Genomic DNA, 14,363 nt, shown 5'->3' with positions numbered 1-14,363 from the left:
ATTCTTTTTTTTTTTTTTTTTTTTTTTTTTTGAGACAGAGTCTCACTCTGTCGCCCAGGCTGGAGTGCAGTGGCACGATCTCGGCTCACTGCAAGTTTCGCCTCCCGGGTTCACCATTCTCCTGCCTCAGCTTCCCCAGCAGCTGGGACTATAGGCGCCCGCCACCATGCCCAGCTAATTTTTTTTGTATTTTTGGTAGAGACGGGGTTTCACTGTGATAGCCATGATGGTCTCGATCTCCTGACCTTGTGATCCGCCTGCCTTGGCCTCCCAAAGTGCTGGGATTACAGGTGCGAGCCACTGCGCCCGGCCTGTAGTGGTTAATTCTTAATACTTTGGGGGTCACAGACTCCTTTGAGAATCTTACCTAAGCTACAGAACCTCACCACAGAAAAAAGCACATAATCACTTTTTTTTTTTTATCATTTTATGAATATTTCACATTCATCATGATAATTTCACCTGGTCAAGTGGATATTAAACGATAAGTAAAGGCTCATACATGTGTGGAGAACTAGTGCATACAGAATTATGGAGAAATGATGGTGGATCAGTGGAGCAACTGGGGAGCTGCTGGGGCACAGGAGAGTGACAGGACAGGGGCTCAGCATACCTCCAACCCAATCAGCAAAGCATCCACACTTCCACAGCACTGTGCTGGGTGGGAAAGCTTGTTCTTGCCCTGGCTGAAAGACAAGATGCAAGCCATATACTGCTTCATCAATGTTGTAGACCGAACATTTATCTCTCTCCAAAATTTATATGTTGAAATAGAATCTCCAATGTGATGGTATTTGGAGGTGAGGCCTTTGAGAGGTAATTAGGTCATGAGCCTTCATGAATGGGATTAGAGCCTTCATAAAAGAGACTCCAGAGGGCTCCCTCACCCATCTGCCATGTGAGGATACTGAGAAGATGACCATCTACGACCCAGGAAGCAGGCCTTCACCAGACACCAAATCTGCCAGCGCCTTCACCTTGTCCTTCTCAGCCTCCAGAACTCTGAGAAGTGTTTGTGGTTTAAGCTGCCCAGTCTAGGGTACTTTTGCTATGGCAGCTCAAACTGCCTAAAGCAGTCAGTAACCTCAGGGTAGGAGTGGGCTGCCAGGTGGAACCCTCCCGAAAGTTTTCTGGGTGGAAGATTTGAGTCACTTAAATATATATCATGTATCATGTGTGCGTGGAGAGAGACAGAGAGAGGTGGGTGGAGCGGGAGAATATGTACTGCCTCGTTATGCATGCTCATATAGTCCTGATTTGTTATGCTGTCATGTGATACATAACAATGTTTGGGTCAACAATGAACCACATATATGGTAGTCATCCTATAATATTATAATACCAGGCCAGGCACAGTGGCTCACGCCTGTAATCCCAGCACTTTGGGAGGCCTAGGCAGGCGGATAACCTGAGGTCAGGAGTTCAAGACCAGCCTGGTCAACGTGGAGAAACCCTGTCTCTACTAAAAATACAAAAATTAGCTGGGCTTGGTAGCGTGCGCCTGTCATCCCAGCTACTCGGGAGGCTGAGGCAAGAGAATCACTTGAACCCGGGAGGCGGAAGTTGCAGTGAGCCTAGACCCTGCCATTGCACTCCAGGCTGGGCAACAAGAGCAAAACTCCATCTCAAAGATAAAAAAGATTATAATACCGTATTTTCACTGTACCATTTCTATGTTTAGATACACAAACACCACTGTGTTACAGTTGCCTACAGCATTCAGTATACAGTACTCATCATGCTGGATGAGTCTGTAGCCTAGGAGCGACAGGCTACACCATATAACTTAGGTGTCTAGTGGGTTATACCATCTAGGTTTGTGTAAGTATACTCTGATGTTATCACAATGATAAAGTCGCCTAGCAATGCATTTCTCAGAATGTTTCCCTCTTGTTAAATGGCACATGACTGTATTTCAGTTTCTTTCTTTCTTTCTTCTTTTTCTTTCTTTCTTTCCTTCTTCCTTCTCTCTCTGTTTCTTTCTTTTTCTTTTTTTTTTTTTCATGGTCATTCTCTTTCACCCAAGCTGGAGTGCACTGGTGCAAACACGGCTTACTGAAGCCTCAACTTCCTGGGCTCAAGCAGTCCTTCCACCTCTGCCCCCCAAGTAGCTGGGACTACAGGCACACGCCACCATGCCCAGCTAATTTTTTGTTGTTGTTTTTGTAGGGATGGGGTTTCGCCATGTTGCCCAGGCTGGTCTTGAACTGTTGAGCTCAAGCAATCTGCCCACCTTGGCCTCCTCCCAAAGTACCGGGATTGCAGACATGAGCCACCTCGCCCGGCTATTTCAATTTCTATAGTGCTAGTAAAAATCCACTAAATTGTTTATCCAACTCATCAATAAGTTCAACCCACAGTTTGAAAACCCTAGTCTAGATTTTTTCTTTCTATTCCCTTCAGTATGAACATGAGAAAGGCTCATCATCATTCCATATTTGATATTTTGACATAAATCTGCTGGATTTAGTTAAATTACAGTTCTCCCAAATAATCAGGAGAAATTTGACTAGAACTATCTTGGTATTGCCCATGGTTGTTGCTTCTCTTTGACAGTAAACCAAAAAATTAAGCGCATGGTCGTGGAGTCTGACCGCTTGAGCTGGCTGCCCCACCTGCCTCAGTTTCTTTATCAATATCTGGGACATCATCATCTTAATAGTAACTGCCTCCTGGGTAAGCCATGTAAGACAAATTAACACAAGGCCTGGCACATAGTAAGTGCTCAAAAGATGTTGGCAACTATATTTATTTATTTATTTATTTATTTATTTAGCTATTTATTTAGTGACGGAGTCTTGCCCTGTCGCCCAGGCTGGAGTGCAGTGGCGTGATCTCGGCTCACTGCAAGCTCCGCCTCCCTGGTTCACGCCATTCGCCTGACTCAGCCTCCCGAGTAGCTGGGACTACAGGCGCCTGCCACCACTCCCGGCTAATTTTTTGTATTTTTAGTAGAGATGGGGTTTCACCGTGTTAGCCAGGTTGGTCTCGATCTGCTGACCTCGTGATCCGCCCGCCTCGGCCTCCCAAAGTGCTGGGATTACAGGCGTGAGCCACCGCGCCCGACCTATTTATTATTTTTTAAACTGTCAACGTTGTTATCTTACAGCGGAGACCTGAAAGCAGCTTAGCCATGAGCAGCGCTCAAATAAGGAAAGAAATTCTTTGCAATAAACAGGGATCTTTGAAAGGTTTTACGTTGGACCCGCCTTACCGTGGACAGACACTAGAGGGTGCTCCTCGCTCAGAAAGCCGAGTGTTTCCAGGCCCGGGACCTCTGCCAGGAAGCGCTTCGACTGCCGGTTCTGAAACTCTCTCTTTGGGTCTGGTAATTTACTGGGGAGAATTGGCTGCTGCCTTGGTTCTGAAACTAAAGGCTTTTTACGGAAGTAGGAGGAGACTGCAAGCGGCTATATGGAGCAGAAATGTGGCTCCTTCAAACTTTCACCAATTGGCGTTCTGCTGGACTGTGACTTGGAGGATTCCAGCAGTGTCTCATTCACCCATGAGCCCCAGGGTCTAGCACACATAGTGTCTGGCAGACAGTGAGCGCTTTGTAAATATTTATGGAATGGGACCAACCGATGGAGGCGTCTGAGACCTAAATAATTATAATTACAAATTGGCAAGTGCTGGCACGATGACCACAGACCATTAAGGGCGCTCCCAGAAGAATGAGGGCTGGGGAGGATTGGCCAGAATGGCTTCCTGAAATTCAGGAGCCCTGGCACTCTCTGGGGTACACAGAAAAGATCTTCCACATCCGGCTTTTGGATATTTAAAAACAGCTTCATGCTCCATTTTTTTCATGTCCTTCCTGTGGAATGATTTCTAGGCTTTTCACTAAGTTGATCGCTCCCTGCAGACTTGTAGGAAGGCAAATAATAGGTTAGCACCTACTGGGTTCAAGCATCTCCTATGATCTCCATTATCTGATTTAACTGTGTCTTTATCTCATTTAATCCCCACAACAACTCTCTGAGACTAAGGTTATTATCCACATTCTACAGATTAGAACTTGGTAAGGTTTGATAACTGGCCCAAGATCACACCATTAGGGAGTGACAGGACCAGTATTTGAACCCAGATAGTCTAGCAGCAAAAGATGCTTTTAAAAATTTTCACTTAAAAGAATAACAACAGCAGCAACTAACAGTATGGAGGGGGCCAGATAGTTTTCTGTGTTTTACATTTATTAACTCATTTAAGTCATTTAATTGCTATACACCTAGATGTCATCCTTTCTATTAATACATTGTTAGTACTGAAAAGTGAAGAGAATGATACAACAAACACCCATGTACTCATCACCTGGCATGAAAAAAAGGTTAATGTTAAAGTTGATATTATCCAGCCACAACAATCTTGAAAAAGAACAAAGTTGGAGAACTTGGCCCAGTGCGGTGGCTCATGCTTGTAATCCCAGCATTTTGGGAGGCCAAGGCGTGTGGATTGCTTGAGCTCAAGAGTTCAATACCAGCCTGGGCAACATGGTAAAAATACAAAAAATTTCTACAAAAAAAAAGTTTCTACCAAAAAAATACAAAAATTAGCCTGGTGTGGTGGTGCTCGCCTGTGGTCCCAGCTACTCAGGAGGCTGAGGTGGGAGGATCACCTGAGCCCAGGGAGGTTGAGGCTGCAGTGAGCCAAGATAGCACCACTGCACTCCAGCCTAGGCAAAAGAGCAAGACCTTGTCTCAAAAAAAAAAAAAAAAAAAAGTTGGAGAACTTACACTTTCCAAGTTCAAAAGCTATAGTAATGAAAACAATGTGGTACTGGCATAAGGATCAACATGTACATCAATGGAATAGAATTGAGAGTCCAGAGATAAACCTGTATGTTTACGGTCAAGGTATCAAGACAATTAAATGAGGAAATAAGTTTTTTTCCCCACAAATAGTGCTGGGACATCTGGATAGCCACATGCAAAAGAATGAATTTGGACTCCTATCTTTTATTGTCTACAAAAATTAACTCAAAACGAATCAAAGACCTAAAGATAAGAACTAAAACTATAAAACTCTTAGAAAAAACATAGGTGTAAACCTCTATGACCTTGGATTAAGCAATGGTTTCTTACATACAACACCAAAAGCACAATCAACTGAAGAAAAAATAGATCAATTAGACTTCATCAAAATTAAAAATTTGAGTGTCAAGGCCCTATCAAAGTTAAAAGATAAATCACGGAATGGGAGAAAATTTTTGCAAATCATAGATCTGGAAAGGATCTTGTATCCAGAAGATAGAAGAGCTGTTTTTCTGTTGTTGTTGAGACAGAGTCTTGCTCTGTCATCCAGCCTAAAGTGCAGTGGCATCATCATAGCTCACTGCAGCTTCCACCTCGTGGGCTCAAGCAATCCTGTCACCTCAGTCTCCCGAGTAGCTGGGACTGTAGGTGTGTACCACCATGCCTGGATAACTAAAAAAAATTTTTTTTTATAGACGAGATCTCACTATGTTGCCCAGGATGGTCTTGAACTCCTGGCCTCAAGCGATACTCCCACCTCTGCCATCCAAAGTGTTGGGATTAGAGTGAGCCACCTCATCCAGCCTATAAGAACTCTTATAATTTAATAATAAAAAGACAAATAACCCAATTTAAATTTGGGCAAATGACTGGAATAAGCATTTCTCCAAAGAAGATATACAAATGCCAAGAAGCACATGAAAAGATAGTCAGCATCAGCCAGGCATGGTGGCTCATGCCTGTAATCCTAGCACTTTGGGAGGCCAAGGCAGGTGGATCACCTGAGGTCAAGAGTTTGAGACCAGCCTGGCCAACATGGTGGCACCTCGCCTCTACTAAAAATACAAAAATTAGCCAGGTGTGGTGGCAGATGTCTGTAATCCCAGCTACTCAGGAGGCTGAGGCAAGAGAACTGCTTGAACCTGGATGGTGGAGGTTGCAATGAGCCAAGATCACACCACTACACTCCAGCCTGGGCAACAAGAGCAAAACTCCATATCAAAAAAAAAAAGAAAAAAAAAAAAAAAGATACTCAGTATCATTAACCATTAGGGAAATGCAAATCAAAACTTTCAAACCCACTAGCATGGCTATAGTTTAAAACACAATAACTAGTATTAGCAAGGATGTAGACAAATTGGAACCCTCATAAATCACTAGTGGGAATATAAATAGGTGCAGCCTCTGTGGAAAATGGTTTGGGAGGTCTTCAAAAAGTTCAATATAGAGTTACTGTAAGACCTAGAAATTCCACTGCTAGCTATGTACCCAAAATAATTGAGAACATTATATATACTTGTACATGAGACCAGGAGCAGTGATTCACACCTATAAACCCAGTACTTGGGGAGGCCAAGGCAGGAGGATCCCTTGAGCCCAGGAATTTGAGACCAGCCTGAGCAACATAATGAGATCCTATCTCTACAAAATATAAAAAATCAGCTGGATGTGGTGGTGTATGCCTATAATCCCAGCTATTGGGGAGGCTGAGGTGGGAGGATCGCTTGAGCAGAGGAGTTGGAGGCTGCAGTGAGCTATGATCATACCATTGCACTCCAGCCTGGGTAACACAGCAAGACTCTGTCTCAAAAAAAAAAAAAAAAAAAAGGTGTAGCTGGATGCAGTAGCTCACGCCTGTAATCCCAGCACTTTGGGAGGCCAAGGCGGGCAGATCACGTGAGGTCAGGAGTTTGAGACCAGCCTGGCCAACATGGTGAAACCCTATCTCTACTAAAAATACAAAAATTAGCCGGAAGTGGTGGCGCACACCTGTAATCCCAGCTACTCGGGAAGCCAGGATGGGAGAATCGCTTGAACCCAGGAGGTGGAGGTTGCAGTGAGCTGAAATTGTACCACTGCACTCCAGCCTGGCCAACAAAATGAGATTCTGTCTCAAAAAAAAAAAAAAAAAAAGATACATATACATATACATGAATGCTCATAGCAGCATTATTTATAATGACCAAAAGGTGGAAATGTATCAGTCCATTCTCACACTGCTGTAAAGAATTGCCTGAGACTGGGTAATTTATAAAGGAAAGGGTTTTCATTGACTCACAGTTCCGCATTGCTGGGGAGACCTCCGGAAACTTACAATCATGGCAGGAGGCAAAGGAGAAACAGGCACCTTCTTCACAGGGTGGCAGGACGGGAGTGAGTGCAAGCAGGGGAAATGCCAGATGCTTATAAAACCATCAGATCTCCTGAGACTCACTCATTATCATGAGAACAGCATGGGGGAAACCACCCCCATGATCCAATTACCTCTACCTGGTCCCGCCCTTGACATGTGGGATTAATACAATTCAAGGTGAGGTTTGGGTGGGGACACAGAGCCAAACCATATCAGGGAACAACCCAGGTGTTTATCAGTCAACGAGTGGATAAACAAAATGTGGTCTGTCCATGCAGTGGAATATTATTCTACCATAAAAAGGAATGAAGTACTGATACAAGCTACAGCATGGATGAACCTTGTAAACACTATGCTAAGTGAAAGAAGCCAGTCACAAAAGGCCATATATTATATGATTCCATTTATATTAAATGTTCAGATAGGCACATTCATTGAGATCTGTGGTTGTCAGGGGCTAGAAGTAGGGAGTAATGAGAAATGACTGCACACAGGCACAGGTTCCGGAATTGGATAGTAGTGATTGTTGAATGGCCTTGTGAATCTGCTAAAAAACACTGAGTCATACATTTGTAAATGGTGAATTTTATAGTATATGAATTATAGCTCAATAAAAAAAGAGAGAGAAAAAAGATGATATTTTCTTCATAGATAGCTCCATGGTTCTCAAACATTTTGGTCTCAAAACCCCTTTAGACTCTTAACAATTACTGAGGGCCCCAAAAAGCTCTTGTTTATGTATTTTGTTTTTGTGTGCTTATGTTCAATATCCATTGACATTTACCATGTTAGAAAGTAAAACAGAAATTTAAAAAATACGTGTTATTTCATTTAAAATAGCATTAATAAACCATATGCTGTACATGTTATCATAAATAATAGTTGAAAAATAATTGTATTTTCCAAAACAAAAGAATTAGTGAGAAGAGTGACATTGTTTTGCATTTTTGCTGTCAAATGTCTGGCTGAGTAGAAGATAGCTGCATTCTCTTACCTGCTTCTACTTACATTCCATGTGTTGAGATATGTTGTTTTGGTTGAAATATATGAAAAAAGTCTGTCTTCACACAGATACGTGGTTGAAAAAAGGAAGACTATCTTAATAGCCTTTTCAAATAATTGTGGATGTTTTTCTTAGATTACATACCAAAACTGGACAAGTATAGTTTCTTAAAGGTTAATTGCAATGTGGAACCCGAAACCATAAAGTTTTCAATTGGTCTATCCTGATCATGTACTTTTTTTTTTTTTTTTCAGACAGAGTCTTACTTTGTTGCCCAGGCTGGAGTTCAGTGGCACAATCAGGGCTTACTGCAGCCTCAACCTTCCAGGCTCAAGTGATCCTCCCTGCTCAGCCCCTGGTGGGACTACAGGGATGCGCCACCATGCCCAGCTAATTTTTTTCAGTAGAGATGGGTTTTTGCCTGCCTGCCTGCCTGCCTGCCTGCCTGCCTTCCTTCCTTCCTTCCTTCCTTCCTTCCTTCCTTCCTTCTTCAGGGTCTTCCTCTGTCACCCAAACTGGAGTGCAGTGGTATTATCTCAGCTTACTGCAACCTCCACCTCCCGGGTTCAAGCAATTCTCATGCCTCAGCCTCCCAAGTAGCTGGGATCACAGGTATGTGTCATGATACCTGGCTTATTTTTGTGTTTTTTCTAAAGATGGGGTTTCGCAATGTTGACCAGGCTGATCTTGAACTCCTGGCCTCAGGTGATCCACCCACTTCGGCCTCCCAAACTGTTGGGATTACAGACGTGAGCCACCAAGCCTGACCTCAAGTTCCCTCTTTCTAATCTGGAATTGAGAATAGCACTAGCATCCAGGCCCACCTCAAAGGGTCAGACTGAAGTTCAGATGGCCCAAGGATGCACTAGAAAGTTCTTTATGCAATGTAAATGAGAGTTGCCTACTCTTGTCAGGCTCAAGTACCTTCACTCTACAGGCAACTGGCTACAGGCTTCTCACCCTGAGCGGTGGTCAGCTCAGCCAACTCACCCTCTCCACCCTCCTCCCTCCCTCCTTTTTCACAGGAAACTTAAGAGTCAGATCTCTTCCACTGCAAATGGAGAATCTTGATTTGGAGAGAATAAGATAAAGGACCTGACATCAATCCTTACTCTTGAAAGCATGTTGTTACTTTCTAAATATTACTGAAATTAAAAAAAAAAAAATCTTCCCCCCAAATCAGTATATTTGAATTGCTAACAAGCCTCTCCGCCTTGTTTTTATCTCAAAGAATAAAATGCTGAGCCCTGCGTGGGATGCTAGATGCTAGAGAACTCCCCCATCTCTTTCTTTCTCTCTCTCTCTCTCTCTCTCTCTCTCTCTCAGTTCTGAACAAGGAGGGAAGGGGTAAAGAGTCCTTAGTGAGCTCCTTCTGCAGGGACAACCCCTCTGGACCCATCTGGATGGGAGCAGCCAGGAGAGGCAAGAAGCAGCTGTATTTGGTGGCACTGCCACAGCGTCTCCTCAGCCCCAGCAAGTGGCCTTTGGTCTAGAGTTGGTCCATCTGCCCCGCACAAGGCTCGAATCCAGCCCTAGAGACGCTCCCCGCCTGCTCCAGGTGGCCGGCACCCTAGACGGGGCAGGAAGGGCAGGCGCCGAGCCTCAAGTCTCAAACACGGTGGGGGGCTGCGCGGCAAGGAGAAACCCAGGAGATGCTCGGGGTCGGGGCCCAGGGCAGGGAAAACCCTCAGCTCTGGTCAAAAGCCAAGTGAGCGAAGGAGGCGATGCAACGTCACCCTGGTGGCCAAGGCAGGCACCCAGGTCTCGAGGTTCCAGGAGAGGGACGCGCTGTGACCACCAGCCCCCTAGGCTCCTGTCTGCTCGATGAGCGTCCACTCGCCAGTTCCAGCCGCGAGCGCCCCCAGCACTCCCGGAGCTGGGCCGGGCGCCGCCTTCCCTCGGGCGGCCGGCAGGGGTCAGTGTTTGGCCGCAGGTGAACAGACAGCGGCTGGGGCTGAATCTGGTTCTTCTAGCTGGGTCTTGGCTCTGCCAATCTGTCTGGACTTGTCCCCTGGCCGTTAATTGGGTTCTAGCCTATCGAGACTCCTCATATTCTCCCCACCCCCGACCACTACCTCCATACTGTCCTTCCTAAGTCACCAGGCCTCCACCCTTCCAGAAGCATAGATCCCTGGATACATGGATAATTACTTCCTGGCCTTATACCAGACAGTGATGCGAGACTGGAAAGAGGACATGGCACGGAGTCAGAAGATTTGAGTTCAAGTGACTGCTCTGCCAATTACCAGCTGTGTGATCTTGGGCAAGTCACTTTACCTCTCTGTGTTAAGTTTCTCATCTTCAAAAATGAGCTAATGGCTTCACTGTAGAGTGAAGGCAATAGGAATGGCTATGATGCCACGTGCCAAGGACTTATATGCCATATACTGTGTGTGTTATCATCTCGAGGGTTTAATAGGAGGAGACTATGGCCTAGAGAGATGAACAAGCAGCAGGAAGTAGCAGAGCCAGCCTCTGAACCCAGGTCTATCTATTTCTACCATGTTAACCTGCTTTGCAGGGCTGTAGTGAGAATTTAAATGTGGAATTTATATTATTCTCTTCTGGCAGTTTGGCCTGGATCCTGGTGGGTGAGCTTTCCCTCCTACTAACAGGGGAAGCAGGGAAAGGCATTTTCAATTATTAGAAACATCCTTAGTTAGTGGGGTATGAAATGAAAATAGCCCACTAGAATACAAGCTTCAGAAGGGAAGAGGTCTCACCTGTCTTGAGTCTGTTGCTCACATAATTCCTGATATATAGTAGTTGCACAAGCAATATGAAGAAATGTAAACATGTGTACACCTCCTACCTTCATTATAAGATGGATTCTAACACAGAGTCATTTTTCATACCAACCATGCAATTACCAGGCAAGTGATGCTAATTACTAGTTCTCATGACCATTATTGAGTTTAATTCAAGAGTTTTATTGGATCCCCTGAAGCTCCTACAACCCTCTAAATCATGGGGATTCAATAACAGTCTTTTTATCAGTATGTTCACAAGATAAATTGAGTAAACCAGCTTAATGACTCATCTTCATGACTTATGACGTTAAGAATAAGATGGGGGGAAATGACAAATGTGATAAAAACTGATGGCTCTGAGAAAATGTCATGGGCATGTGGTTCTGAATGCTCTCCCATGTGGCTCTAGGGGCCTCAGCAACCTTCAGTCCCGTGTCCACCCTCACTCCGCTTCAATAATCAATTTGTTCTTATCCAAAGCATTTTTGAGGACCTTGTTACTCTTCTTCTCTGTGTTAATCAGGCACACAGGCCTAAAATATCAAATCCTAGGCAGATGCATGAACCCACAGGACAGCAACATCGGGAGGGCAGAGTAGAGGCAGGCTTCAGTTCAAAGTAGGCATAGGCTTGGAGAGGGAAACTGGGAAATGAAAACAAGTTGTCTATATAGACTCTCTCCCTAGAAGTCCATTTAAAGAAAATAGAAGCTCAGTACAATCAAAATCCATGGGCAGTGGTGCCATGCAAAGAGCAAAGACCTGAATCTGAGTCTTGGATCAGTGAGCTTCTTAGCTTTGCCTCCAAGCTCCAGTTTCCTCCACTCTAACTGGGGCCGTATTCTCTCCTCTCTCCTGGTTTCCTCCAGTTTCTCTGAACATTCTTTTCATTTTGGTTGTGAGTTCTTCTGCTGCTCTCTCCTGCACCCTTGGTAGGTTCTATGCTGACTTTTATTTTTCTCCTCTTATATGCTCTTGTTGCAAAGTCTCATCCTTTTGTGAATCCAACTGCTGTCCACGTGGGGTGATTCCCAGGTTTATGTCACCAGTCCTGCCTTCTCTACTACTCTTTAAATTTGAAAACAAGGGCCGGGTGCAGTGGCTTATGCCTGTGATCTTGGCACTTTGGGAGGCCAAGGCAGGAGGATCACTTGAGGCCAGGAGTTTGAGACCAGCCTGGGCAATATGACAAAACCTCATCCCTACAAAAAATACAAAATTAGCTGGGCATGGTGGCAAGCACCTGTAGTCCCAGCTACTTGGGAGGCTTAGGCAGGAGAATCGCTTGAACCCAGGAGGCAGAGGTTGCAGTGAGCTGAGATCGCATCACTGCACTCCAGCCTGAATGACAGAGTGAGACTGTCTCAAAAAACAAACAAACAAAACCCAACTTTGGGTCACGCATCCATCCTTGACCAATTAGCTGTAGCTAGGGAAGTGGAGTCCTACGGACACAGCAAACCACCACGAGAATCATGGAGATGAATAGGGGCAGGATAATTTACCAGAGGAAGCCTAGAGTGGAGTGCTGGACAGACCACCATGTGGAGTTGCCAGCTGAGGACATTGCTACTTGGATACCCCCACAGGTATTTCACCATCTTCCCCTGAACTCATAATCTTCCCCTGACAACCTGAATCTCCTCTTCTCCTAACCCCATGAAGGGGCTGTCATCTACCAAGTCACCCCACCTAGAGATCTGAGGATCATTCTGGAATCCTCCCTCTCTATCACGAACCCCAATACTTCTAGCTAATCACCATGTCTCTCTAATTCTACTTTCTAAATATTTCTCTTGTCCATGCTACTTCTGTTTTCTGAGCTCAGGCCCTCCTCATAGATCTGGAACATTGCAATTGCAATAACTTCTTTCTTTCTTTCTTTTTCTTTTCTTTCTTTCTTTCTTTTTTTTTTTTTTTTTTTTTTTGACAGAGTCTTGCTATGTTGCCCAGGCTGGAGTGCCCAGCTAATTTTTGTATTTTTATTAGAGACAGGGTTTCACCATGTTGGCCAGGCTGGTCTTGAACTCCTGACCTCAAACAATCTGCCCGCCTCGGCCTCCCAAAGTGCTGGAATTACAGGCGTGAGCCACTGCTCCTGGCCTGCAATAGTTTCTTAGCTGGTCTCTCTGCTTCTAGTCCTGCTCCCCTAATCTACTGTCCTCACTGCTGGCAGCCATCTGCCTTTGTTTTCCTAAATGAAATAGATTATTTTCTGATTATATTAAAAATACATGTTCAGCCAGGTATGGTGGCTCATGCTTATAATGCCAGCACTTTGGGAGGCTGAGGCAGGAAGACTGCTTGAGGCCAGCCTGAGCAACATAGTGAGATCTCATCTCTACAAGAAATTTAAAAATTAGCCAGGCATGGTGTCACACACCTGTTGTCCAAGCTACTGGGAAGACTGAGGTGGGAGGATAGCTTGAGTCATGGGAGGTCAAGGCTGCTGTGAGCTGAGATCCTGCCACAGCACTCCAGCCTGTGTGACAGGGTGAGACCTGTCTCAAAAGAAACAACAACAAAAGACATGATCATTTTAAAAATTAATAAGGAAAAAAATAAAAAGAATGTAAACTTTGCCTAAAATTTTACCACCGTGAGAGAACCATGTTATTTTGGTGATCATTCTTCTTTGCATTTTTTATTCCTATTTTTAAAAATTACGTATCATACACGCGGTGAGTGGGTTTTTTCCACTCTCCAGCTTCATTGCAGGACATGCCTTGCCTTGCACCTTATGGCTGTAAATATGGAGTTGCCTATAATCTCTTTGAGTACACCATGTTGTTTCTCACCTCTCTGCCTGTGGTTATGCCTGATACACCCTGTATTAATTTCCTAGGGTTGAAGTAACAAAGTGCAGGACTTAAAAATAGCAGAAATTTATCCTCTTACAGTTCTGGAAGCTAGAAGTCTGAAATCAAGGGGTTGGCAGGACCATGACCCTTCCAGAACTTCCAGGGGGAGGATCCTTCCTTGCCTCTTTCAGTTCCTGGTACGCCCAGGCATTCCTTGACTTGTATAGCAAAACTCCAAACTCATGTGGTCATCTTCATGTGGCCATCGTCTCTGAGTCTGTGTGTCTCTCTGTCTTCACATGGCATTATCCCTGTGTGTCTGTCTCTGTGTCTAAATTTTCTTCATCTTAAAAGGACGCCCAGCCAGGCATGATGACTCACATCTGTAATCCCAGCACTTTGGGAGGCTGAGGCAAGAGGATTGAGGCCAAGAGTTCAAGACCAGCCTGGGAAGCATAGTAAGTCCCTGTTCTCCACAAAAATACAAAAATTAGTCCCAACTACTTGGGAGACAGGCAGAAGGATCACTTGAGCCCTGGAGATAGAGGCTGCAGTGAGCTATGATTGTACCACTGCACTCCAGCCTGGGTGGCAGAGCAAGACTCTGTCTCAAAATAAAAAGAAAAAACAAAAAAGGACACCAGTTGTACTGGATTCTAGCCCACCCTACTCCAGTATGCTAAGGTTCCCTGCAGCCTCAACATCC

At 44.7% G+C, this 14,363-nt stretch overlaps 1 long non-coding RNA gene across 1 annotated transcript in view; it reads left to right on the top strand.

Annotated features, from left to right (window-relative positions):
• The window catches only part of LOC134808941 (uncharacterized), a 42,868-nt gene that overhangs the window by 21,943 nt on the left and 6,562 nt on the right, over positions 1-14,363 (top strand). The gene's annotated exons all lie outside the window — the stretch shown is intronic.

Source organism: Pan troglodytes, chromosome 19 (assembly GCF_028858775.2).
Source record: "Pan troglodytes isolate AG18354 chromosome 19, NHGRI_mPanTro3-v2.0_pri, whole genome shotgun sequence".
In the NCBI taxonomy this organism is placed as follows: Eukaryota; Metazoa; Chordata; class Mammalia; order Primates; family Hominidae; genus Pan; species Pan troglodytes.
This window is presented reverse-complemented; position numbering and strand designations above follow the sequence as displayed.